General features: G+C 34.6%; 1 long non-coding RNA gene across 1 annotated transcript; it reads right to left on the bottom strand.

Annotated features, from left to right (window-relative positions):
• Nucleotides 1-23,769: 23,769 nt before the first annotated feature.
• LOC139691563 (uncharacterized) lies at nt 23,770-26,701 on the bottom strand. The gene is made up of 3 exons (XR_011701606.1): nt 26,556-26,701; nt 25,121-25,298; nt 23,770-23,882 (listed from the first exon to the last, which is right to left on the bottom strand). It is a non-coding gene; the product is annotated as an uncharacterized lncRNA (long non-coding RNA).
• Nucleotides 26,702-27,242: the final 541 nt, after the last annotated feature.

Below are 27,242 nucleotides of genomic sequence, written 5' to 3'. Positions count from 1 at the left end.
GCTTGAGCCAGCATGATTTTCCATACCCTGAAGATAAAGAATGAGCATTATTTATTGTTACATGCCATCAGAAATAAGAAAATTGCTACCAATAAAAAAATCATTCAAATTATTATCAAAAAACACTAACTCAGATCCTACAATTTCTGGGCTTTAGGTACACATACATATATTTAATAAAAAGTGAACCAATAGACCAACTAGACTTACCCATATATGACTGTTATTGCCAAATGGAAACAGATTGGGTTACCCTGAAATTAGACTTGTACTGAATGCAACCCAACATCAAAATGCCCTCATTAATTTTGCTAATTCCCACAACTTTATTAGGATTTTGTGCAGTTAGGCATTTATTTCATTCCTCATGATGGCTTCACATTAAAATGCAATTTTGGAATTCAGTCTTTGAAAGAAGACGATGATCATGAGAGAGTATTCATTAATTTAATATTGTTATTATTTTTACTCTTAGTTATGAGGCTAATAAGTTATGGAGACAATGGACGGTAAAAGATGAGGGCAAACATAGGGAAGGAAAGAAGAATGACACACAAATGGCAAGAGAGAAATCACTGGGAGTGGAGAATGAGAAATACAAAAATATAACCACTGGCTTCGGATAAATGTAGAGTAACAACGATCAACATTAAGACTAAGTATATATTATCAATTCACACTGTTAGATGACAGATCTGGATAACCAATTTTAATAATTTAACATGAAAACTCAAGAATCACAGCTTCCTCTCTCATTACAGAAGATGTTTCAGGTAATGCTTTATATTAGTGGTTCCCCAATCCTAGGTTGGGGATGACATTAAGATTTCATTGCTGATTCTGAAGGTTGTGGGAAGGTCTCTGCACATACACCTATAACCATATACCTATGAAAGTATCTAATCACTGAGCCACCAGGTCATTCATATAATGATTTATACTAAAAATTGTTTTGCAAAATATTACTTTCAACACCAGATTAACTGTGAGCTCCATTTAGACATTATCTACAAAAGCACATTCAAATCTTTCATGGCAGTGTTTCTCTAACAGATTATAACACATAAACAACCTACTAGTACCTTCTTTATAAGAACTAAGGTGGCTTCCCGAATTTAACTGGAGGTAAAGGTTGCTAACCTTTTAACCCTAGGCCCATGGATATAGCATAGCGAATGAATTATTTCAAATAACATAATTCCCTGTGCACTATGATTTTTCTGGTTAGAATTTATGAAAAATCCTTGGATCAGATAGAAAAGGGTTTAACTATTTTGATGTTAACATAAAATAAGAATAAAATGAATTTTTACATTAAAAAATTAGCAGTTACACATACATTGTTTATTCATCATAGAATCCCTAGAGTTATTCCTTTTCTCTCACATAATGTCACCTTTATTTCCATCTAGTGCATTACTAATTTCACATTTTTAAAAATACATCATGATAGTCTCACCTTTAACTTTTCACCTAAGCTGCATTTACTAAATCCACCTGCTTCCTCTATTCTCACATCATCATCTCAGTCGCAGATGAGCCAAAGCACATTTCAACTACTATTGTTTCCATGTTCTGAAGCATAATTCACGACTTCCAGTTAAAATGCAAGGCTATGTGACAATCTTCTCTCTTAAGATCCTATGAGGTCATTATCATTTTAACCTTTCATGCAATGATAAGTTTCTGCTATTATTTTGATATTAACAAAATTTATATTAAAAGCAACCATTTTCTATGTCTTTACGACACTATCATACTACTTAAGGTTAAATGTTTCTAGACTCAGAGTTTATTGGGGGAGATCTGATGCATGCATTAGCAGAGGGGCAACATCCCCACTAGCCGAACGCATATTAAGTTTTGTGGCAGCACCACATGTGAGATTAAACTTAACGTACTACAGTGAATATATTTACAATTTAATTGGGAATTTTTTCAGAAATAACTTTCAATGAAATAATAAAACTCTAATTCTTACTACTGACTCCAATCAGGGATATTCTGAAAATTTGAATCAAAGGCAACCATACCTGAAGCTGGAAAAAATATTTAAAAGCAAGTATTTTTCTGACGAATCAGCTGGTGCTTATACCCAGAAATATGAAATTTATACCTGCATAACCTTAGCCTAAAAAACAGCCTTTTTTTGGCATATTAGGCATATCAGAGCACATTTTGAAGTAAAAAAAGTGCATCTTATCGGCCAGAAAATATGGTAATGGCTACCACATAAAAGGAAAAAAAGGTGAAAAATTAAGCTTAATTATTTTCATACAGGCAGTAATAGGTGAGGGAGAACCCAAAAATAAATGAAATTATTTTTTTTGAAGCTAAGTATTTCATTATTTTACAAAACAACCTCGTCACTATCAAAGTACTCTCCATTGCACTAACTACATCTGTCTAATCTGTGATTCCATTCCTGGAAATATTTTTCAAACTCATCTGTTTTGATGCTCAACAGCTTCCGCCTCATTTTTGTTTACCGCTTTCACGTCATCCAAATGTTGTCCTTTCATGACCCTCTTCATTTGAGGAAACAAGACGAAATCACATGGAGTGAGGTCAGGTGAGTTTGGGGCATGGGTCAAGGGAGTCATGTTGTTTTTGACTAAAAACTGGTGCACTGAAGTGGTGGCATGATCCAGTGCCTTGTCATAGTGGAAAAATCAGTCCATCTCCCACAAATCCGGCCTTTTTTGCCCTACTGTTACCCAATCTTTTTAAAACCTCCAAATAGAAAGCCTGATTAACAGTCTGATCTGGTTGGATGAATTCAGAATGAACTATCCCTCTCAGATTCATATTGAAAAAACAAATGAGCATTGTTTTGAGGCTTAATTTAACTTGATGAGCTTTTTTTGGGCGAGGTGACAATGATGTTTTCCACTCGCTTGACTGTAGTTTGGTTACGGGGTAATAACCATAGCACCATGACTTGTCACCAATAATGACCTTAGAAAAAAATCTGGGTCGGTTCGGAGATGGTTTCTCAATGCATGGCAAGTTTCAATTTGATTCTCTTTTTGCTGTTGAGTCAGGACCTGTGCCACAAATTTTGCAGTGACCCTTCTCATCTTCAAATCTTCCGACAAAATTCACTGAACTGACCTCCGCATTATTCCAGATAACTTACTAATCTCTCCAATAATCCATTATAAGTCTTCAAGCACAATTGCACAAACTTTTTCAACATTTTCATCAATTCTAGAAATTGACGGACGTCCTGAATGAGGTTTGTCATCAAGTAACTTTTCAACTTCTTTGAAATGAGAAAACCATTGTTACACTTGAGTTTTTCCCATAGCATAATCCTTGTAAGCTGTTTTCAACGTCACAACAGTTTCTGCAGCATTTTTCCCAAGCAGAAAACAACATTTTACAATGGCATGCTGTTCACTTAAATCTACAATGATAAAAAACGACCTAGAGGAAGAAATGCATACAAATACTATGCTCAACCAACCGCAGAACTATTCTGGTTATTTTTGTGTACCCCTCATGCAACATATTATATTATTTTGTATAATTCACCTCTCAATCGATTCACCATCTTTAATCAAGGGTTGAACAAAACTTATATTAGGTTTCAATATATTATTTTCAATTTTAATTATTTTATACACATAGAACTAATACCAGGAATATGCTCGATTTACATTTGTATATTCATTATAGTAGTTCAAAACATGTCTTGCTGATTCCTCAATCAATAGTAGATGAAGCAATGAGATTTCTATAGCCAACAGTTAATAATACATAAATTACATACAACTAGAAATTTGTCCAAAGAAGGACAAAGTCCTTGTTTTCTTTATTAGGTGGTACATTATTTATATAAGGTGAAACTACTGTATCCCCCTCTTTGCTCATTTACCCATTGGTAAAAACTCACCTCAAAGTATTTCAATGAGCCGCAAATGTGAAGGCATGACTCTAAGGCCTTGTAGAAGCCACTGACCAATGGCAGCTTTTCAGAGTGGTCAATCATCCCCATGGTTATTTGAGTCAGGTGTTTTTCCCACATGTGCAGCTCAATGGTTGGAAATACCTTGGAGATTATGTCAACAAGATTGTACAGAATGACAAAATCCTTAGGTTTGGAAGATGCAAGGCCATATTCATTTCTAGGACCAAACATATTCTCTCTGGCTGGCGTATTTCCTGCCACCTAGAAAATATCTTCAATTCAATTATTATGTCCAAAAAACCTGTAATATCTCTATTCACAATAAGATCAAATCAAAAACCTACCCCAAAATGATCCTCTTTAATGAGTGTCAAATCTAATCTTTCAATAATCACTGAGATTGATGACATGAAATGGCCAAACAATAATTCTTGAATGCTATTTAAAGCAAAGGCATTTGTTCCTAAATAAAAAAGAAAGTAAGAGTAAATATGAATTTCAATTGATAAAGAGAATAAAAAATAAATGGAAACACTGATGGTTTAAATTTGAAAATGACAACACCAAATTGTATTCAACTAATGGTAGCCAGGTATTCAAATAGATAAACACTTGACATTATTGTCAAGTGTTTATCTATCAGTAGTATCAATGTGAGTATTGAAAACTAAGGCAAAGTGAGAACATCCAGGCTTCTTCATTAATAATGAATACATTATAATTATGCCATTGATAGTAGTGACAGGGCTAAATGCACACACATATATGCATCAAATCTTGAAAACAATACCATATATTTTAGTATATATTTGCATTAACAAATTAAAAATCAAGATATATTGAAAACCAAACAACCCAGCATCTCTGTATTTTGTTTTTCCCCAAGTCTTTTAAGTTTTCCAGATCAACTTTTCCTTTTTTCAACGATAAATTTGATTTTTCAGTAAAATATCCAAGGTAAAAGCAAATTTTCAAAAGTGATTTGCAATGGAGGAAAGGGTGCAGAACGTTAATGTCTAAATTTTGGTGCTCTTGAGAGAAGAAAAAATCTCAAATGCAAGGAATACGTACAGTCACAAAAGTAAAATAAACAGTATCCACAAGTTAACCAGCAGATGCTAACAAAGTATATTTTAACTTGACAATGGCCCATAGCCACTAAGTTACAACTGCCAGTGTGAATTTTTTGCAATGAACCAAGTAGGTACAGACTCGTTCTTGCATGGAACTGGGACTTAAAACATGATAAAGTGAATGCAATTAGTGATATGGTGCAGTTTCAACACATGATCACAATTAAAAGAAATTGAACTCTCTCTACAAGGAGCCTCTTCATCAATAATAGCAAATTCTCTTTCAGTGCTCTCGAGAAGTTTACTCTTCATGGCTTAAGCTTTGTCACTTTCAGAGCACCCACTTTTCATTTTCTTTTGTTACGTTAAGTAAAGATGAGAAGAAAAGGTCAATAGACCTAAATATGAAGAGTAGTGCTTTTAAGATTGTGAGACCTGGTCTTGGAGACTAAGATTGGAGGTTTTTAGATTTGGGTAGATAATGGAGAAAAAAAGTTCGACTGAGCTGATGGTAAGCAACAAAGTATTGAATATAGTGGGCAAAGAGAAGAAGTTTATGAGGGGGGGAATCAGAAAAAGCTAAAGAAAGTAAATGGGGGAAATATTGAGAGGTAGTGGAACATTGGAGGCTATGATAGAATGTTGGGAAAGCGAGGTAGAGGAAGGAAGAGTCTCTCTCTTGAGAGACACTTCCATGACTGAATATAAAGACAATAATTTTACATGCTAGGAATGATAATTATAAAAAATACAATTCCATCATTATTTAAGACCAACCTTCAGTTGTAACCATTTGCAATCTGGTAGGTGCAAACAGTCCTTGCCAAAATGACACATAATCTAAACTACCGGTCACTGCTGAGGCATTAGAGCTAGTTTCTTTCATATCTTTTAGCAGCTTCACATCGGCTTGCTCAGGGAAGGAGCATGAACGAATCAAACCTTGATATACTGCAAAAGACAAAACCTAATCCTTAAAAGAAGTTAAAGACAATAAATCTTAAAATATATACTCATACAAAAAATATTAAAGCACAAAATTATTTGTTGAAGTAATAGTTTTCATCAATTTTGTCTCAATTACAATTTTTGAGCATTTCCATTTTTCACTTTTAAACAATTGAAAAGGCAAGAATTGCTCTCAAGAAAGTGAAGAACAATAAAGCACCTGAAATGAATACATTCTCAGCTAAAATGATTAAATAAGGGGGCAAAAGCTGGAAAAAATCCTCTTTAAAATAATAATCCTAAAAAGGGAATAGGAGAAAATTCGGCAACAATGAAATGAATGAATTATTTCCCCTCTTTATGAGAAGGAGATCACATTGAATGTGAAAACTAACAAGGAATAATGTTCCAAAACCTTGTATACAATTTTTTTCCTACTGTAATGTTTGATTGCCTACCACACTGTTCATAAAGAAGGTGGGACCATATCAGAGTGGATTCCTGGGAGGTCATCAATCACACACCAGGTCTACATGGAGGTAAATCTTAGAAAAAACAACTGAATTTAGAATTGACACACACCACCTATCCATAGACTATAAAACTAGATAAGACAATATGAATAGAAAAACGTTAGATCACATGTTGAGAAGGGTAATAATCGTCCTAACACTAGTAAGGTTAGTGAGAATGACAATGAGTGAAACTATATTGGCATATGAAAGTGAGATGCACTGTACTGTCTCTCCCTGCCATACACCATAGTATGCCTTGTATTTAACATCACTCTTGAAAAGGTGATATTGGAAGCAAACTTGCTGAAAAGTGAGACAATATTTAATAAATCATTCAAAAAATTAGCATAATCAGATGACATAGATGTAGAGGAAAAATGTAGAGGGGCAATGGTAAAAGCATTTTTCAAGCTAAAAATAGGTTAGCGGGAATATGGGATTGATTATCAACGTCAAAGGTTAAATTTCTGCCTTATGGAAAAACAGCAGACTAATGGTCATTAAAAGGTCCTAGTTATCATCATAATTAAATTATTCCACTCTTTATAAAAGACTACATGACAGTGGTCACATACGCCTCAGAGATGGGACCACTAACAGCAGGAGACACTGAAGCGCTAGATTCAATGGAGAGTAAAGTATTCCGTAGGATGAAAGGCCCACTTTGTAGAGACCAAATATAAAGAGAATGGGGTATTATGAAGAATTTCCATACTTGCTGATGCATATTTTTCTACAATAATGCCTCAAAAAATCAACCCTAGACTAATATACAAAGGTGAGGCCTTTCACAGGGTAATTTTAACTATTAATACAAGTACATAGTATTATTATGACCAGTATCAGGGACAATATTTGAGGTAAAAAGAATTACTAGATGGAAAAAATATTTTTCTAAATATGGCCTTCTGAACTGAGGGTTGAATCTTATACATCTGTGCATCTCATAAAGCATTAAACATGGCATATGTTATCAACAAAGACCCAACAGTAAGTAGAATTGTAAAAGCAGCAGAACTGAGATGAAGTGGGCACTTGGAATGAAAGAGAACCATAAAAATTTCAAAACAACTTCAGGTCTTAAGTATAATATTTCCAGCAATAATGAAATGTTTACAATGAAACACAAATATGATAATCTCCAATAATTATAGAAATATCTTTCAACTCTATATTCAATACTCAACAAAAAAAATAATTTTTAAACACATGAAATCAATTCATCTGGTGTGCTTTGAATATATGTAAACCCAAATTAACTAATGTTTCTTGCAAAATTTTTACTCACTTCATTTTTCTATGGAGATAACATACCTATATGCAGTTAAACACTAACTCTATAAATCAAAGAACCAAATTTATTTGAGCTACATAAACAAAACAGAATGGAAAAGGTAATATGGACAGAAAGGAAAACAAATGAGGACATTCTAGGCATGGTGGGGGGAGGAGAAGGGATTGCTGGGAGAGAGCAAAAGGAGGCAAGAGAAATTTGATTGGCAATGAGATATTGAAGATTACAGGAAGGAATAGGTTGTTGGATGGAATGAAAAGAGAGAGGAAGCCTCTGGAATTGAAGAGGGACTAATTATAGTGTTGAATGCCAAGTTGTTTTGTGGTCAGGAGAGTTAACTAAATGTATCATTGTATTGCTGTACAGGCTGTGTTCATCTTAATCCTACCTTAACCAGTAGAATAACAACAATAATAATGACACTAAAGGAAAACAATTAGAATAAAATATAACTGCAAAATACTTACAGACTTTGTCAAGAAATATTTTAACAAGGGATCCTTTAGTACTTAGGTGACAAGTCACAGAAATCACCGCTTCTGCACACTGATATTTCTGCATTTGTGGAAAATTGGGGTAATTTTCAATCAAATGCACTGCTACTTCTTGAAGTGTAACAACCTGAGCCACTGTTACTTTATCAAGATTCCCAGTGATTCTACTCAGTGCTTCCATGTATAATGGCAATAAACGTACAGCAGATGGGAAAGTTTCGTCCAATCTGCAAAAACAAATGTAATACTTGCAAATGAGAAGACGCTGTGAATTTTACTCGTAAATTCTAATGAATTCTCTTATGGCCCATGCAAAAATACATTTCTCATGACAATATGAAGCTTTCAAAGCTAAGCCCATAGATCTAAGTCTGAACAAGGATATGGGAATTTTTTTTCCAAGCAATAATTCTACGCATCCACCACTCAGCAACAAATTATCAAGTAAGTTAAAATATGAATATTTCTAAGTATAAAAATCATTTGCTTTTTACACTTTGTAAGTAATTTTAATGCAGTAACTATTTAAATGCAAGAACTATTTTAATGCAAATTAGTTGACGACTCCATTAAAGTTACTGCCATGACATCTACTGCAGTTTCTTTGAATTTATATAGGAAGTGTTTCAGTAAAAAAGATGCTCTACAATATTCCCATTTCACTATCTTTACATAAATCACATGACAATTATTTCTTTAAATATCCTCTTGAAATAAGGGTTTAAAATTTGGCAACAAGTCCATACACAGTAAATCCTTCAGTAATCCAGACTTCATTTGTCCGGTTAAACCAGATTCCCATATAATCCGAACAGAGTCTGGCCATTTACTGAAGATGGCTTTATTAAGGGGTCACAAGAGGCTGCTCTGGAGTACTCAGCTGAAAAATACACTGCACTTGAAAGTTTCAACAAATATGGTTGAAAATAATTATGATATCTGAATCAATATTCCAGTTGTACGAGGGTCATCCGGAAAGTAGTACCCGTTCGTGCCGCATGAAGTGCTGACGACGCGAGTAGCCGCTGGACGAGGTCAGATAGCTTCAGTGGCTTGTCTGCCTTCTCTGAGCCAAGTTGCGTGACGCTAGCATTGCCTGTGTTGTTTCTGTGATTGTTTACAATGTTTAAAAAAATTGAGAACGCCGCCAGTTGTGAAGTGAGGGCAGTGATTAAATTCCTCAATGCAAGAAACGTTCGCCCATGTGATATTCATCGCCAATTAAAGGAGGTGTATGGAGACAATGTAATGGACGAGTCGTCTGTTCGGCGGTGGTGTCGCAACTTCAACATGGGGAGGGGGAACACACACGACGATGAGCGTTCGAGGAGACCGTCTGTCATTACAGACCAACTGGTGAGCTCAGTTGACGAATTCGTGAGGAACGATCGGCGCGTCACAATTGATGACATCTGTGAGCATTTTCCCAATGTTTCTCGAACAATTGTTCATGAAATTGTTAAACACCATCTGCATTATGCAAAAATTTGTGCAAGATGGGTCCCTCGCGTATCTCAATGAGCTGGCGGCGAAGGACTATGCAGCAGGAATACAGAAATTTGTCACACGTTATGACAAATGCCTTAATTTGCTTGGAGATTATGTTGAGAAGTAGTTTAAAGTATCCTCTTTCAAATAAAATTTTTTATGTTTGTTAATATTTACTTTTGTGTCTTTATTTCACGAACGGGTACTACTTTCCGGATGACCCTCGTATATTCTAAATTATGAATTAACTTCTCCTATATGAAACATAATTCATATGTTCACCAAAATGCTACACATTTTTCAGCTGTGACAATCTATTTCAAATAGATGGCTTATTCTTTCCATTAGATTTTGTGACTATCCATATTTATTTATACAGCACAAAATTATTTCAGCAAAAAACTTTTTCTTTAGCACCAGTTGAACACATCACATTGGAAAAATAACAAAGAAAAACAAATGATATTGGCAAAAACTTAAGGGATAAAAACAGCGCCAAATTAAAAATGAGTTTTGGTTTACATAAATGTGGGAGACAAAATGAGTAGTAAATGAGAAGGTCCGATGATAATTAGGAAGCATTGTGTGTGTGTGTGTGTATGAACGTAAAAATTATACATAGTGTGTGTTAAAATAAGTCTATATCGGATATGGGAGTGTAAAAATACGTCTATGATTGGATTTTTTCAATATTTCTTTACATAACGCGCATTATCATTTTTTTGATCATCTGAACATTTTTGCATAGATAATGCGTGTATTATCGATGGGAACATACAGTAATTACCAGTTGTTAGAAGTCTAAAGAGAAATTTATCGGGCGCTCAAGTAGTTTACGAGATGTGGTTGGAGCAGTGACCTAAATTTGGGAACAGTAGATGCAGTATGTATGGGCACTTAATGATTACGGGATCTTCTGGCAAAAAAACTGAAATAGTCGGGAAAGAAAATATAACTTTTAGTATTACCAAAGGAGAAACTTATCCTAAAGAACAGAAATAAAAAGGTACATTTCCATAGAATTGGAAATTTCCATGGAAAAGTATAATGATTCCTCTGTTATTATGGCTATAAACAACTTTCACAAAAAGAAAACAGAATTCAGTGTTTTAAGCTGAAGTTTATCATAATATTGGCTGCAGTCGTTTCTGCAAAAGTTTAGGAACACTCAACACATATCTCATTAAAAAAGAATCATACGAAGGTCTAAGGATCAAATTAAATCCCCACAAAATGGAAAGACAAATTCAGAAAATTATGATAGTGGAAGATTTTAAGAAGGCATCAACAGTTGACATGTGCATAAACTATTATACGGAGTACAAGTGCAATGCACTGACACAACAAATATATAATAAAATACTCGTCAAATGTTTGCATTTGGAGAACTTCACTGCAAGTATAGTACATAGGCATAATATGTACAATTAAGGTGCATCACTGGTTCTGATTGTACCAAAGTTGAGCCATTTACAGAATACTAGCAAGCACTGAAATTTAATATGATTAACAGTAATCTTAAGTCCTTCATTCAGATGGAATTGGTTAGTACTGAAGAGCTTTGACAGAAAATATACAGGCTTAACAGAGTGAATCCAATGTTTCTGGATGAAAAATCAGTCAAGAAAAGGTGTTCAAACCAGTGTGTACTAATGTCATTAGAAGCCACAAGTTGAAGGTCAAGGCAAATGATTTTTACACTCTGAAATTGTTGCATTGAAATGCACATTAGCGGATGACTCCGTTAAAAGTTACTGTTGCGGCATCTACCGCAGTTTCTTTGGAATTTGTTGGTACAGGATAATATCAACAGCCTCTCTCTATCTTTAGAGAATTCGACTAAGGCATAGTCTATCAGAGCTATGATAACAGAATGGCCCCATAATCATTTTTTTCCTAAGTTATGAAAAACCAGTCCTGGGAATTCCCAATAAACAAAGTGCCTTCTTTGAATATCAGGAACAAGCGGAAATTCCCAATTATATATATCCATGAAGATAATACATCATTAAAAATACAAAATGCTCTCATTTCGACTTTCATTAGTCAACAGCTGATTAACTCTATTAAAAACATTCAATAGATGTTCATGGAAGCTTCACTGAAATCTAAAATAATTCAAGTGCCACTGACAAAATTCAGTTGCAACATAAGACATGTCATAACATTTTAAGGACAGATAGTAACATTTAAGTATGCCAAAGAACAGCTGGGGTCATGTACTGCACCATTACAATTAAAAATAGTACTATTTTCCAGAATGCCTCATTTATTTAAATAAAGACTTGATTAATAAGTTACTTTAATAATGGAGAAAGTTAACTAAATGGGTTGGTAAAATTGAGTATTTATTTTGTTCAAAGTTTATTAAGAATTACTACTGACTTAATTTTTGGAGAAAGGTGGCTATATATTGTATGCAAATGAGCTTATTTCATATTTGAATGAAATATTCTAACACTTTAGGATTCTTATGTATCATATATATCCATCAGAAGTTGGTCAGAGATCAACCGTGAAGAAAATTATGGGGAAAATGTTCCATGGGACTAAGGATTAAGTGTGAATAAATCCCAGATAAACCAGATATTGACTAATTCAGACAACCCCTGACCTAATGCAGTCCAAATAAGAGAGGAATTACCGTATGCCTTTTCTATGGTCCAAGGTAGTCAGCCATCAGAAGGTTTCACCTCTCACAGGCATACTTGGCTTTCACCTTCATTAGAGGCCAACTCATGCCACAGATCTGGCTGGTAACAAACACCTTTTACAGCTTAATGAACTCTTCCGACAAAATAATTGAAACGGGCAGACAAATTATGTCACTTCTAGAATTTAAACCCAAATCCATTTACAAGCAATGACAGCGCTGTGGACTGACAAATGTATTACCATGGAAAAAAATTAGCTGTGAAAAACACTTAGAACAGAGATGACAAATGGACAGGATGCTATTGTGCAAAATGCACTAGGCCATAAAATAAAGATGCACCTTTATTAATTCCATGCTCACCCAAATGCTGAATCAGACAATAATAAAAATACAACCGAAGGTGCCATTCATAGTCCTTGCTATTAGAGATTTATTTTACATGTATTCATTGGGCAATAAGCTGTAAATTGAATATTATTTGCTATACTAAGATTCTCACTATATGCCAAACTCATTACATCAGGCTAACATAATTAATATGGGGAGTGATAGCTTTAAGGGTTAAGCCCTCTGCATACTGGCTGGAAAACTTCAGGTTCAAATCCCAAACCCATTCCATGGAAGTGAAGATGGCATTGCGTAAGAATAAAGGGACAACTCCAATGAAAATAACTGTGGAAATGATTTAACAGCAGTGCCAAATAATTTCTGGAATTGTACAATGAATGAACATAGATATAAGTGTAGCTGTGATCAACTTGAGTGCTTAACTTTCTTCGTATTGTTAACATCAAAATACTTCGATTCTTTCCAGTCTGATCCAAGTATTTTTTGTAAATTCTGACCTAAAATAGCACGGTGCGTCTTATGGGCTGGGATGAGTAAAATCATTCAGTAACAGTAATGCTTACGCATGGGACCCAAAGTAGTCATTACATATATATTAAGGGATAATTCTACATTCAATCCGGAAAGTACATAAAAATGCACAATAAATTATTATTTATAGTTTCTCAATTGATATTCTTACACCTAGGATGTAAAGTACTCATCCTGATGGTTACTATTTCCTGAAAAGTTAGAGGAATTAGCAATTAAGCGATTCTTGAATCATCATCAGTAATTATGAGAACTCACTATATGTGTTATGTATGTTTTTTACAGACCATGAGCTCATTTTACGTCAAGACACCACTGTACTCATTCTACACCAACAGACAGGGGAAATAGTTAGTAGGCTAATTGCATCAATATTCATTAGAACAACAAAGCCCATTCTGACTACATTACCAAAAGGTTGAAGGTTAAAAGAGCAATCGAGTCAAATGAAGAAATGTTATCTGATGCTGAATAATACCATTGACTAGAAAGACAAACAGTATACAAGAATAATACAAATACATATAATAAAATACTAGTAGAACTGAAAACTGAGTTACCTGAAAAATTTCTTCCTTATTAACCTTTCAACATAAAAAAATAATGAGAGCACTTCTGATAAGCCAAAAAGAGTTTTTGCTGGGGCTGAGAGAAAACCATAACCTTCAACTTGAAAACCAATTTTATATTCATTACAGCGTACTTTCTGGATCAAATCCTAAAATAAACCAGATAATAAGATTTAAAAAAAATAAAGTGAGAGTGAACACAGTAGAAACATTTTCAAATATCTCACAGCATACAATAATCTCAAATATCCAATGTAATCATTTATATTTCACAATCTTTCATCTGAATAACACGACGTTTTTAATTTTATGATTTAAGCAATAATTGTACGTGTTGCTACTTGTTTTATGGATTATAATTCCCCACTTCTTAACATATCACTTGGTCAATGTTCACATGCAAACTTCTATGCCTCTTATCACTTGGTCTACATATAAACAAGCAATTATAGGGAGGAAGAAATAGACATGATACAGAATCAATTAGAGGAAATAATTCTGGAATAATTGTTCCTGGAAGGAAAAAATTTATAATAGCGGGTATTGGAATACAACCATGGGCGAATGGATGGATGGTAGTGAGGTAGGCGGAACCAGTTTAGAAAAAAGAAATGGCCATGTGGAGAAAGCAATGGAGTTCTGCCCAAGACAGGGGTTAAAGATAATGAACACTTGGTTTAATCACCACAAAAGGCATAGTTGTGCATGGAAAATGCCCGAGGATTCAGAAAAATTTCAGTTAGACTATAATATGGTTGGAAACAGATTTAGGAATAATATATTAAAGTCGCTTAGTTTTCCAGGAGCAGAAGCGGAACCTAATCATAATTTAATTAGTAACATACATGGTATTGATAAAAAGTAACAAGATCAATTTTTTCCTGATGTGACTGCATGTTGTAGCATGCAGGCTTAGTGGTGGGGAGTCTAACCTTCAAAATGCACCAAGGGCCAATTGCTTACAAGCAGTCGTCCAGGCTAAATCGCATTTTTAGTCAACCCCTGCCAAGTGACTTGGTGCAAGCGCAAAATGCAGCAGATGACTGAACAGCAGTAAGGCATCTAATTATTTTGTGTTGGACTGGGGAAATCAGGTAAAGAGACATTAGGCATGATTTGCCAATTGCTCAAGAATGAAAGTGTGTCACAAACTGCAGTTTTTAAGTGGCACAAGCTCTTCAAAAGTGGCCAAGAGAGTGTGGAGGAGGAGCCCTGTGCTGGACCGCCATCAACATCAAGAACCAACAATTTGCGACTTATACGTTAAGTACTGATTTCAGACCATCGGTTAAGTATGTGCATAATCACAGATTGTATTGGCATTGATAAGATGACAGTGCTTACTAATGCTCACTGACAGTGCTCACTGAAAATTTTGTGATGTGAAAGGTCTGCGCTAAACTCATCCTGCAGGTTTTGACGGATGACCAAAAGCAGAGGAGAAGAGTGTCTGCTTGTGAAGATCTTCTGCAATGCATTGAAGAAGACCCTGACTTTTTAGACAGTTTACACTTGTCACCAGGAGACTATTTTCTATTTCCAAAACTGAAATCCTCCCTCAAAAGACACCAGCATGGGACTATAAGCGCTGTCAAAGAAGCTGGTGGGCATACCGTTAAAGACACTCTGCAATCAACCTACGAGGGAGTCTTCTACTTCTGAAAAAGCCGGTGGCAAATGTGTTTCCACGCTCAAGGGATGTACTTTGAAGAATGTTTTGACATTGTAGCAACATCTGAAATCTATTTTTTCCTAAACCTTTTCTGCTACTTTTTATACAAGCCTTGTATTATTCAAGAGCAAGAAACAGAGAAGAAGGATAAGGAAATGGAATGCGAAAGTTTAAATGAGAACAAAAACAAAGGGGTACATGAAGGTAGTGAAGTAAACGGGTGAGTAAGAATGAAGAAACAGGTGCAGTAGAAGAAAGATCTGGAGATTTCAAGAGCTACAAATGAAATTACATGCACAGTAATACAAATACAAGATCGAAGAACAGATTGATTATTTCCCAGTTTCCCAGGAGCAGATATGTATCCTGATCATTACTTAGTTTTGATGGAAGTGCAACATCAGATTCAAGAGGATAAAACAGGGAAGACAGTTGAAAATAATGGAATTCAGAAACATTAACTATGACAATAAAGGAGCATCAGCTGGACGTAGAGAAAATTATGTGAGAAAAAGGAACTGGGAACTATAGCATTAAATGGGAACATATCAAAACAGGGATATTGAAAGCAAAACAAAACTGTAAGAACAGGAAATAAGAAAAGTACAATGAAACCATGTGTTATCGATGATGATTAGAAAGATAGGCAAGAGAAGGAAATGGAAGAATGTAAAAACAGAGATAGGCAGAAATAAGTAGGTATTATTAGAATTAGCAGTACAAGGGCATTAAGGGAAGGGGAATCAAGTTAGATAAGAAACGCTTACAAAAGAAGGGTGAAATTAAAGCATTATAGAAGAAGTTGAAAGTATGTCAGAGAGTAAGAAGAGAAAATCCAAGCAAAAATCAAAGATAAGTCAGAGCATTTGTTGATTGAACTAAGGAAGATTCAAGAGAGATGGAAGGAATATATATAGGAACTATATGGCACATGAGGATAACTTGGGTCCAGGCTTGGGCTCTTCAAAAAAGATACTGCATTAACGACATTGAAATCAAATAAGACTGTGAGGATAGACGACATTCCCATTAGACTACTGAAAGGTTTAGGAAAAAATGGGAGGAAGAGTTTTAATGGACTAATTAGTAGCAGTTATGGGGGAGGAATTTGGCTTCAAAATTTCATCATAAGTGTTAGCCCGTATCCAAAAATAGGTAAAGGGAAACATATTTGAGGACTAAGGAACAATAAATTCAATTTCACAAGCACCTCGTGTTTCTCAGGATCATCAATAAGAGAATAGAGAGAAGGACAAATGAATACACGGGGAATGATCAGTTTGGGTTCAGAAAGAGAAGTGGCACTTGAGATTCCATAGCAATGATAAAATCACTAATTGGGAGGAACATTGAATAAAATCAGGATATATTATTCTGCTTCATAAACTTCAAGACAGTGTTTGACAAAGTGAATTAACAACTGTACAACAGAAAATAGGAGTAGATTGGTGGGATAGGAGACTTATTTGCTCCTGTAAATGTCTCAGACTGCTCATGCAAGTGGCAGATTGTGCGGTCCAGACGGACAGTGTTAGGGAGAAAAGAGTGGTAGGGGTGTCTATTATCACCAGTTCTGTTTCAGTTATATGAGGAGGAATTGGCAAGAGGCATGGGAAGAACTAGAATTGAATGAAACTGGTCGGCCAGGAATTCATAAAATCAGGTTTGTGGAAGGCCAAGCTTTAGTTTGTCAGACAGTCAAGGGGTTACAAGCATTGCTAAGCACATAGAAAAGTCTGTGCAATATGTACAAGGTCTGATAAAAAATGTTGAGACTATTTCAATGTATACTTGATTTTATTAACTACCTTTAATCGTGCTCACCGCCATCAAAGTACAGATGAAGGTAGAAAAAGAAACTTTGCACTTCCACATAAAGATTTGATACTTCACACGACCACGGTTTCAATGCGGCATATCATCATCAGGTGTCCCAAAACCATGGTCGTGTGAAGTATTAAATCGTTATGTGATAGCGCAAAGTTTCTTTTTCTATCATCATCATGAAGGAATTCCAGAAAGTTAAGCCTGAAACTGTAATGTTCAAAATACAGCCCTTGGCTGCCAATACAATGCCCCCAACATATTTTCCATTTTGAATGTCACCTGGAATGCTTCTTTTGGGATAGCCTTTAAGTCTGAAGAACAATTTTGTTGGATGTCTTCAATAGTTTCAAATCAGCATCCTTTCAAGGTGGATTTCAGCGTAGAAATAAGGAAAAAGTCCACTGGAGCAAGATCTGAAGAGTAGGGTGGCTGGAGTATCACCAATGTGCTGTTTTTGGCCAAAAACTCAGGAACAATCAATGATGGGTGCACCTGTGCATTGTCTTGACAAGAGCACCAAGACTTGTTTTGCTGCATTTGTGGTCTCTTCAACAACATGGCATGTCTTAACCTTCTTATAACTTCTACATAGTGCTGCCCATTCACTGTTTGTCCTTCGGGAACACATTCATAATGAATAATCCCTTCTCAATCGAAGAAAATGATCAACATCACCTTCATGTTAGATTGTGATATCAGAGCTATTTTGGGTTGTGAGGAAGACGACCCCTACTACTGTGAAGACTGGGCTTTGTTTTCTATATCATCACCATAAACCCACGTTTTGTCATCCGTGATGATTGTTTTTAAGAAGTGTCAGTCGTCATATGAAAAATCGAGCAGTTCCTGGCTGATGTCAAGATTTCTTTGCCTCAGTTTATCCGTTAACACTTTATGGTTAATTTTAAAATTTAGACAAGACACGCTGCATACTCAAAAATTCTGTCAAAATGGTGAAACATTCCAGCAATCTCAACTTCATTGGCAATATCCCTCACAGTTAACCTATGGTTTGCCTGCATTAAATCATCAACACTGTTGACTTGGGCATCGTTTGTTGATATCAATGGTCGTCCACTTCTCGGTTCTTCATCGGTCGAGGTTTGTCCAGACAGAAAGTGGTTGTACTTATGAAAACACAATGCCCGACTCATAGAGCCACTCCAAAAGGCCTCTTGAATTATCACATAAGTTTTGGTTGCACTTTTCCCATGGTTTAAACAAAATTCAATGCACATGCGCTGCTTCTCTGACACCTTCATTCTCAATAACACAAGATTTTGTACAGCTGGCATATGCAAGCTCAGATAAGAATTGCTGTTGTGCGGAGACAAATCAAGACAGGGCCACAGCAAGGCAGTGTTTTACCATTCACAGACAGTTCTAGAAAGGGGGGAAGGAAGATGGTGCTATAATACCTCACTGATTTTGCTCCACCATGAAGATAGCTCAGTCTCATTTTTTTTGTACAGGCCTTGTATGGTGAAGAATAAATGTAAACAAATCAAAGGTTATAGGGTTTACAAGACAGATGTAAGCTACGTTTAATATTAAGAATTTTAAAATCAATATTATTATAGGGGCTCATAAATAAGAGCACGTGGAAACAGATTCGGTATCTCCTAAGTATTCTGGACCAAAATGGCCAAAGTAATAGGAACATATGAAGAATAATTGCATTGGCCACAGAATGTTTCAAAAGGAGAAGAGAATTGATGATGTGGACATTGGGTAAGGATGTTAAAAAAGGATAGGTCAAGATGATAGGAGTAGAATCGAGTCTTTCTAGGTGTGGCTGTGGAGAAGGATGGAAAAGGTGAAATTGACAGAAAGTAAAATGAACAAGGATGTATGGTGGGGGAGGAGAGGGGATTCTTGAGACACATCATAAGGAAGCAAGAAAGATGGATGCAGAATATTTCAATATGGAAATGGCCCGTTGAATATTGTGATAAAGGGGAGAACGTTAGACGAATGAGGAAGGGAAAAGAATAGGATGGGGATGCAGGATGGTAAGATGGGAGGAATGAAGTATGCAGATTTGTAAAAGGGTTTAATCCAATGTTGGATGTCGGATTGTATTTATTAAGAAATGGCAAAGAAATTTACTCTTGCTTAGTCTTTCTCTAAGATAAGGTTGAGAAATCCAAAGGAGGTAGGAAAGATGGATGCTGAGAATTTGGATTGGCAATAGGTTGTTGAAGACACTAAATAGAGGGAGAGTGTTGGGCAAGCGAGGAAGGGGAAGAAATAGGATAGGCATGTTGGATGGAATGAAAGGAAGTATGCAGAATTGAAAAAGGGTTTACGGCTATGTTGGATGTCAGATTGTATTTAGTAAGAAATGACAAAGAAATTTACCCTTGTTTAGTCTTTTTCTAAGGGAGAAATCCAATGGAGGCACGAAAGATGGATGCAGTGCATTTTGATTGGTTATCGGATGTTGAACACTGTGAAAGAGGGGGAAGGGAGTTGGCAAATGAGGAAGGGGTATTTTTTATTACCCTGCAAGCCACTGCTAGGGTGTGTGGGATGGGATGAATACACACACCAGAGTAATTTAGACCATAATATTTTAACCCCATAATGCGATCAGATGATGTTATTCTAACCCCTTATCATTCATGGGAATGATGGCATCTTAAATCTATCTGTTCTGCCCTTAATCTCTCGAATTTTATTGACATGGTCTTACCTATAGGCAACATGATCTTGCCTTCGGTGGTTAAACTGCTGACCGGAAACGCACTCTTCTTGAAGGATCTTTCTCACACGTTAATGACATTTGGGTAGAAATGGGATAGGTTTGTTGGATGGAATGAAGGGATGAAGGAAGTGTATAATTGAAGTGGGACTAATTGTACTGTCAGATGACAGATTGTGTTTTGCTAGGAGAGACAACTAAATGTATAATTTTATATTTGAATAGGTTGTATCCATCCAATACCTACCTTAACAGTTAAAATAGTACAAGAGTATTAACGTCTAATCCCTTCCTTTTGATTTTTTTTGGTTTTCTAATGAAAGAGTCAATAAAAGTGTGATCTGGAATGAATTTGTTGTTGAATACCCTCATTCAATCTAATTGATGGTTTCTGACATAACCTTATGGAATCAATTCCAATTAGAAATGAAAAAATAATAACTTTGTGATTCCACAGAAAATTTTCTTTGGAACCACAAAGTTACTATTTTTTCATTTCCTCATTCAATCTACATTATATTGTCCCTTTAAACCTTATTGAATGCTACTACCAGCAAAGTTGTCCAGGAGGTGAACTGATTAACAAAAACAAAATGAAATAAGTATTTTACTGAGAGCTAATATCCCCAACCAATGAAATTCTCATAAGTGGAGACCTATCTAAATCACCCACTTACATCTTAATGAGGTGAATTCAGCTTTCCATGTAATATTAGTTAAAATAACATGCAGTCACAATCCATTCCAACTAATATATTTGTCAATGTATATTTATTAATTCTACATGAAACGGTTAACTTGAAACAATTATTAACAAAAACCATTTTTCAATTGTAAGACAAAATATCCCAGTAAAATTTACAGATGCAGTGCAACAGACTAATGCTGGTGTAACCCAATGGAGACAGAGAAGTCTGAAATACATACCTTATAAATAATTTTTCCACTTGAAGCTTCAATTGTTAGTAATTCTTTGGACATCATCTGATAGAAGCTGTTCAATGCAAGCTTTCCTGCTCTCATATCATCAGTGTTTTCAGAACTAGCCCAAATCCATAACTGATCATGCCAAAACTTATAGTCTTCAATTATTTGATTTGAAAATTGGGATCCATGATGCCTGAATAAATTCAGAGCAGCTGTAATGAAGGTATCAATAATACATCAGATTCACAGATAATCACAGAATGTGTGAATTTGAAGAGGTTCTAGAAAATCACTTTTATATAAATCTGATACTTAATTTTAATTAATTTTTTATCCTCACTGAGTTATATTAAATGCATGACTACAAAGTTTCATTGATATATTTGCATATTTACAAGCAATATTACCATATAAAGAACCATTAAGTAAATTTTTCACTCATTTTTTATTCACTAACCTTATCATCAAAGATGATGACAATACGGTCAGCGAATTAAAATTGATGTGTGAAAAATTTAAAGGGTGCATACTCTCACACTACATCGTGCATTTTTGCAAAGTAAAGCCAGAATCATTATCATAATTTTATTAAATTTTCACCGACTCAATGGTAGCCCACATCTGAATAATATATGGTCTTCCATTTGTCTACGTCACTATTAATCAACAAGTTAATTCAACATGCCCTTGAAAAAATTATGAAAACAATCACCTCCCCAACTTCTTTTAAAATTCTGATCTAATGGGAAAACTTTCCCAAATATGGAAGGATGTTACATAGAAACATGAATATTAACATCCCTATTTGATTTATACATTTACATCTTGGAAATTCAATTGCAAATCATGTGCATTAAAAAGGCAGATACAGATTTATCTTGCATTTATTCTAGGCCAATCCATTTCTTTTCTATGTAAAATAGATTAATTCCCTTTGAGAAAGACCCGCTCATTGTCCTGCCATTCCCATTAGAACAGTCTTTGAAATATGTTAAATAGAATGACCTTATAAAATTTCACTTCATTTGTACTGCGAATAAGTGTTATCAGCACCATTTTATCACACTTGTCACCCTCCTTTGACTTCCTTTCTTTACCCTAGTCTTACACTCTTACTCTTACAGCAATTGCATATGAAGAATAAAACTCATGAAATTTTCTACGTTTACAGCTGAAATGATGAGTGGCATGGCAATACACCACATGCTTAAATGACTACCATTAAACCTAACATACTTTCAATTTACTTGCCTCTATGAGTTTCCCTGAAGTGGTCATCTGTGTTGCGAATTATCATCTTGATAACTTCACTGATAAGTTTTTGTTTGTCAGTATCCTCAACACTTAATTTGAAATTGTGCAAATATGCACAAAGACCTTCTAAGCGGCCTCTGAGTATAGTCAAAGATCCACTTTCTTTCATATTTGCCTGAAACAAATTTTAAATATTAATAAGAGCTACATTTTATCATTACACACGCTCAAGGAATTTGATTTCATTTAAAACTAGGTACACACAATTTTTTTAAGTTTTCTGCATATTAATTTTGCACTTTCCAAAGTATGAAATATGCATAATATAGTTTAGAATATTAGTTTACTTATTTAATAAGACATTGCCAATAAAAAATGAATGGGAGCTATTTTCAAGTATTAAGAGTCACAATATGAGAATGCTGTCATCGCCTATATACCTACATACACAAGCCTCAGCCAGGAAGCAACTGGTTTTTCCAGTGGATTAAAGGGACCCCAACAAAATCATTCTTAGTGGCCATGGAATCATGCATCAACATGGCAAAAAATATTTATGTCTACAAGGAATTATTCTGAGAAGTAATGTAAGTTTCCACTTTCTGAAGTAGATAATTTGTCGGCTAGGAAGACTTAAGAACTTGAACATACCTCATATTAAATTATGTTTATTGCGATCACCCTTCATATCAATTTATGAAGTATCTCTGAACACATAAACAATATGAGCCCACCTTAATCACCGTTAATTTATATGAATTTTTCCATGAATTTTTGCTATGCGTCTTTTAACTTGAACCATTTTATTTTAAAATCAAATATTTCAAAAGGAACTCAAAAAGGCCCCCACCAAAAGATTTTTTCCCTCTTGGTTTCACAGTTGAAGCATGAAATCATTTTCAATCAATGCAACTGAATCATTAGCACCACCACCATTATGCATAATTGATTCCCTACACTAGAATGCCATTTTTACCAAGAAAGACTTGCTAAATCCAAGATTTTTTCTAGATTTATTTCTTATATTTTTGCCTTGTGACACAAGAACTTATAAGGCCCTATACAAAAATTATAATGGGTTCCACATCAGGGAATTGAAATCATTGGTCAACTCACCACAGATTCAAACTGAGATACATGAAATTAAGATAAATCAGTTAGCAGTGCAAGTAATAGGATACTTAGAAGGCAATAGGCAACGTTGAAATTAGGGTAGGAGAGAATAAATTTCATATGGAGAAACACCTTGCAAACTGGGCAGTATATTAGATCAAAATAGTTTAGTATTGAGGTTATCAGGAGAATGATTTTACTTATTAATGATACATTTAAAAGAAGGGGAGAGCTGAAAACCATAACTTATTTAGGCAGCCTTAAGGAAAAGTAAACTTTTTCAAAACTCATTAGTATGCATTGTAATAACTGCCAAATCAAAAATTACAGCAAGGAGTAATTTTTTCATTTGATTGGCTTCATGATAATGAGTCCCTACAATATAATTAATAGGCACAAGATTCACTCATAAATTAAAATAAATTAAACCTAGTTCCCATTACCTGCTTCTCCAGATGGTACATGAATATCCTCAAAATGTGAGCAGAATTATTTTCCATTTTTTCAGGAAACTTGTAGCATAGAACTCCCAGTAGATGAAACATCTGCTGTAATGCTAAAGAGTCCCAAAATTACGAGTCAGCACATTTCTATATGTACAAAATCAAAATATTTAAACATAAAATGATGGAAAAGTGTACATAAGACAAATAGAAATATCATAAAACCTCGACAAATTCCAAAGAAACTGTTTGAGATGCAGCAACAGTAAATTTTAACAGAGTCATCCGCTAACGTGCATTTCAATGCAACAATTTCAGAGTGTAAAAATCATTCGCCTTGACCGGAATTCGAACCCAGATGCCTCAATGTTTGGTCGAGTGCTTTAGCCAGTTAAGCTATCGAGGCATCTTCTTAAACTCTGAAATTTTGGGGCTTTTAAAGGAACAAGATGTCGTGACGAAATACCATTCATACAATGTCAAAGGCATTCATTGTCGTGCATGACACGCCTCAGTCCACGAGGTTAAAGCGCATACTATTTTTGTTCATCTTAAAATTAACTCAGTAAATTAGTGTTAATATCAAAGGATGAAAAAAAAATTGGAAAATAAAATGCAAATAATAAATCATGCCAAAACCATTTTGAGTCACAAAAGCATTCTAACCTTACCATATTTTGGTCAAAATGGCCAAATGTGGCCAAAATTTTGGCCAAATTTGGCCAAAATGTGCTGTTTTCGGACTAATACTGAATAAATAAATAAAATAAATAAATATTTCTATATTTCTAATCGAATGATATTAATTAAAAAATATTAATTTCTTTAGTGCAAGCACGGAATATATCTCATTCACACAAAACCAGATCAAAAATCTAATACACGTTCTTCATAGGAACTCAAAAAGGAGTGGGGATGGTCCCTTTAATAAGAGGATAAAGATCTGCATAGCCTTTTCCGAGATAGACCAAGAAACATTTATTTGAACCTTTTAAAATTAGAACCAAAAAATTTCTTTCGAATAACACATTCGAACATGTGAATGAGTTAATCCCATATTCTATAGAATTGAACTAAATGTTTGCGCCCACAGGTTATAAATACAACTTGTTTCATGGGCATATTTTTACTGTACTGACATTGCCTAATAATTACAGAGTCCTGCTTTGTTCTATGGGTGAATAAATATTATCATTGGCTTTCAATACAATTATATCAATAAATAACAAAATAATGCATAAAAAGATTCAATTTTTTTTAATATAACATTAATTTCCTTTCTGGATAAGAAAATATCCATATAGCTGGTTAACACTTCACTTTCCCAGACAGAGATTTGAAAACTACAAACCCTTAGCTTGTCTCTGGCCTCCTCTGGATAATTCATTTGTCAACTTATTAACTCTGGCGGTGAACAGTGATTCATCAGTTTCCAATGTGCCGTGTTCATAGAGTGAAACTAGGGTTTTCAGTGCATTTTCCTTCAAAGAAGAAGAGTCTTTCTCCATCCAAAACAACCAACAAAATTCCTAAAAGAAGAATGCCCTCAATTTTAATGTACATAAATATGAAGCATGTAAAAATATTGTTTGCTTGTTTTAAGAACCCACTGACTCATGAAAAAATTGAACAATTAATAATTTGGAGAGGAATCATCATATACGAGAAGTATACCATTTCTGTAAGACCAACTTTTGTATGCTCCTCTTATACACTTGAACAACTTAATACTTCCCTACAAGAAAGGTATTATTTTAAAGTGCCTCTCACTGTCTTTGTAAGAATCGTACATTAATTTCATACAAACCAGCATTCATTTTATAACAAAAATTTGAAATAATAAGTACCTTTCACATACTTCAATACTTAAAGAGAATTAGTTGCAGATTTTACATTAAAACTTCATACAAAGACGTGATTTATTTGCAGAAGGCAGGATATTGCAATATTTCACAGCACTCCCTGAAAGAACCTCTTAAAACTTTCAAATTCTTTTTATTTTGAAGGTTGATTTCAATAAGAAACTTTCTGGAATATTAATTTATATTGATTCAAAGAACTTCAGATGCTAAAAAAGTTGCTTCAACTGAGTTATCTGCTGATGTGCTACCAAAATGCAGAAATTTCAGGGTTAAAAGTCATTCATCTTGACCAGGCAATTTATATTGTCCATGCAAGTTTTAAAATTTTTTATCTCTCTGAGGATATCATACTAGAGCCAATTTAACTTACTGAACAGTACTATCCTATTTAATAGAAATAATTTTTAAAAAACAAGCAGATAATTTGAAAAATGAGAACTTATTTCCATGTAGGCTTCCGCGGAGATTTTTGATGTAGGAAGTGGTTTTTTCGGGTTTTCTTCCGCGTGTATCCATTTTTCAGACATAATTCGGATCCATTTTTATCCGAAAAATGGATACACGCGGAAGGAAACCCGAAAGAACCACTTCCTACAATAAGAACTTATGAACAACCAGGTGCATTATGCACTTTCTATTACATTATTTACATCATATTTCAACAACGCACATTAAATTGTAATAAAATTAACAACTGAACTGAAAAAAAGGATAATTAATGAAGCAGTAGACTATTTTTAGCAGCTTGAGTAATATCTACCATTGGCTTCCTCCAGGGGGTCCTAGCCAACATTTCAAGGATATTTATTGAGCCAAACAAAGGAATTTTTATATCAGCATTATTTCATGTTAATCTAACATAATGTAACATTTAATTTGAGAGATACATACACAATAAAAGGATTGATCACAATGGGTTCTTACCTCAATGTGCGAAGCATATTTATTAATCTTATTTCTTCTGTTTACTTCAATCAAGTTCTTTAAGAGATGAAAACCTTCAGGAATACTTTTTTTGAAAAAAATCTCATTTCGAGATGCTTCCTGAATGAACTTGTAAATTCCTGTTCTTTTATCAAAGAGTGCAGCAAACATAAGGTCTGAAATATAGATAAAATGATATAGCATTAGATTTGAGGCATATAAGACCATTGACCTCTAATAAAGCAATTCAAAGATTAGAAGTCTGAAAGTCATTCTTCAGGTCTCAGGATTCCCGCTGCACTTCATGTAATTAAAAATATACAAGGTCTGTCCAGAAAGGATCTATCTATGCAATATTTTGAGAATAACAGCCTACTTAGAATAAGAGGATGTTAGTTCCCTTCACAGTACCCCTTTGGGACCTCAAACACACATTCCAGCATTTCTTCCAATTTCCAAAACAATTGGTTAAGTCTTTTTTTGGAATGGTCATCAGTTGCCACATTGCATTCTCTTTTCTCTCATCAACATCAAAAATTTCGTGCTGCATTTGCAAGGGACACACAAAGGCCCAGGGGATACAAAAGTTCAGTCTTCCCAAAAGTTGGATAATGATATAAAGGCAAATGCGATTAGGCAGCTGATGACCATTCCCAAAAATCACTTTGCCAATTGTTTTGACAAGTG

This window comes from Hetaerina americana, unplaced genomic scaffold (genome assembly GCF_022747635.1).
Source record: "Hetaerina americana unplaced genomic scaffold, ioHetAmer1.1.p SCAF_38, whole genome shotgun sequence".
Taxonomy (NCBI): Eukaryota; Metazoa; Arthropoda; class Insecta; order Odonata; family Calopterygidae; genus Hetaerina; species Hetaerina americana.
Note: the sequence above shows the minus strand (reverse complement) of the source record. Positions and strands in the feature narration are given on the sequence as shown.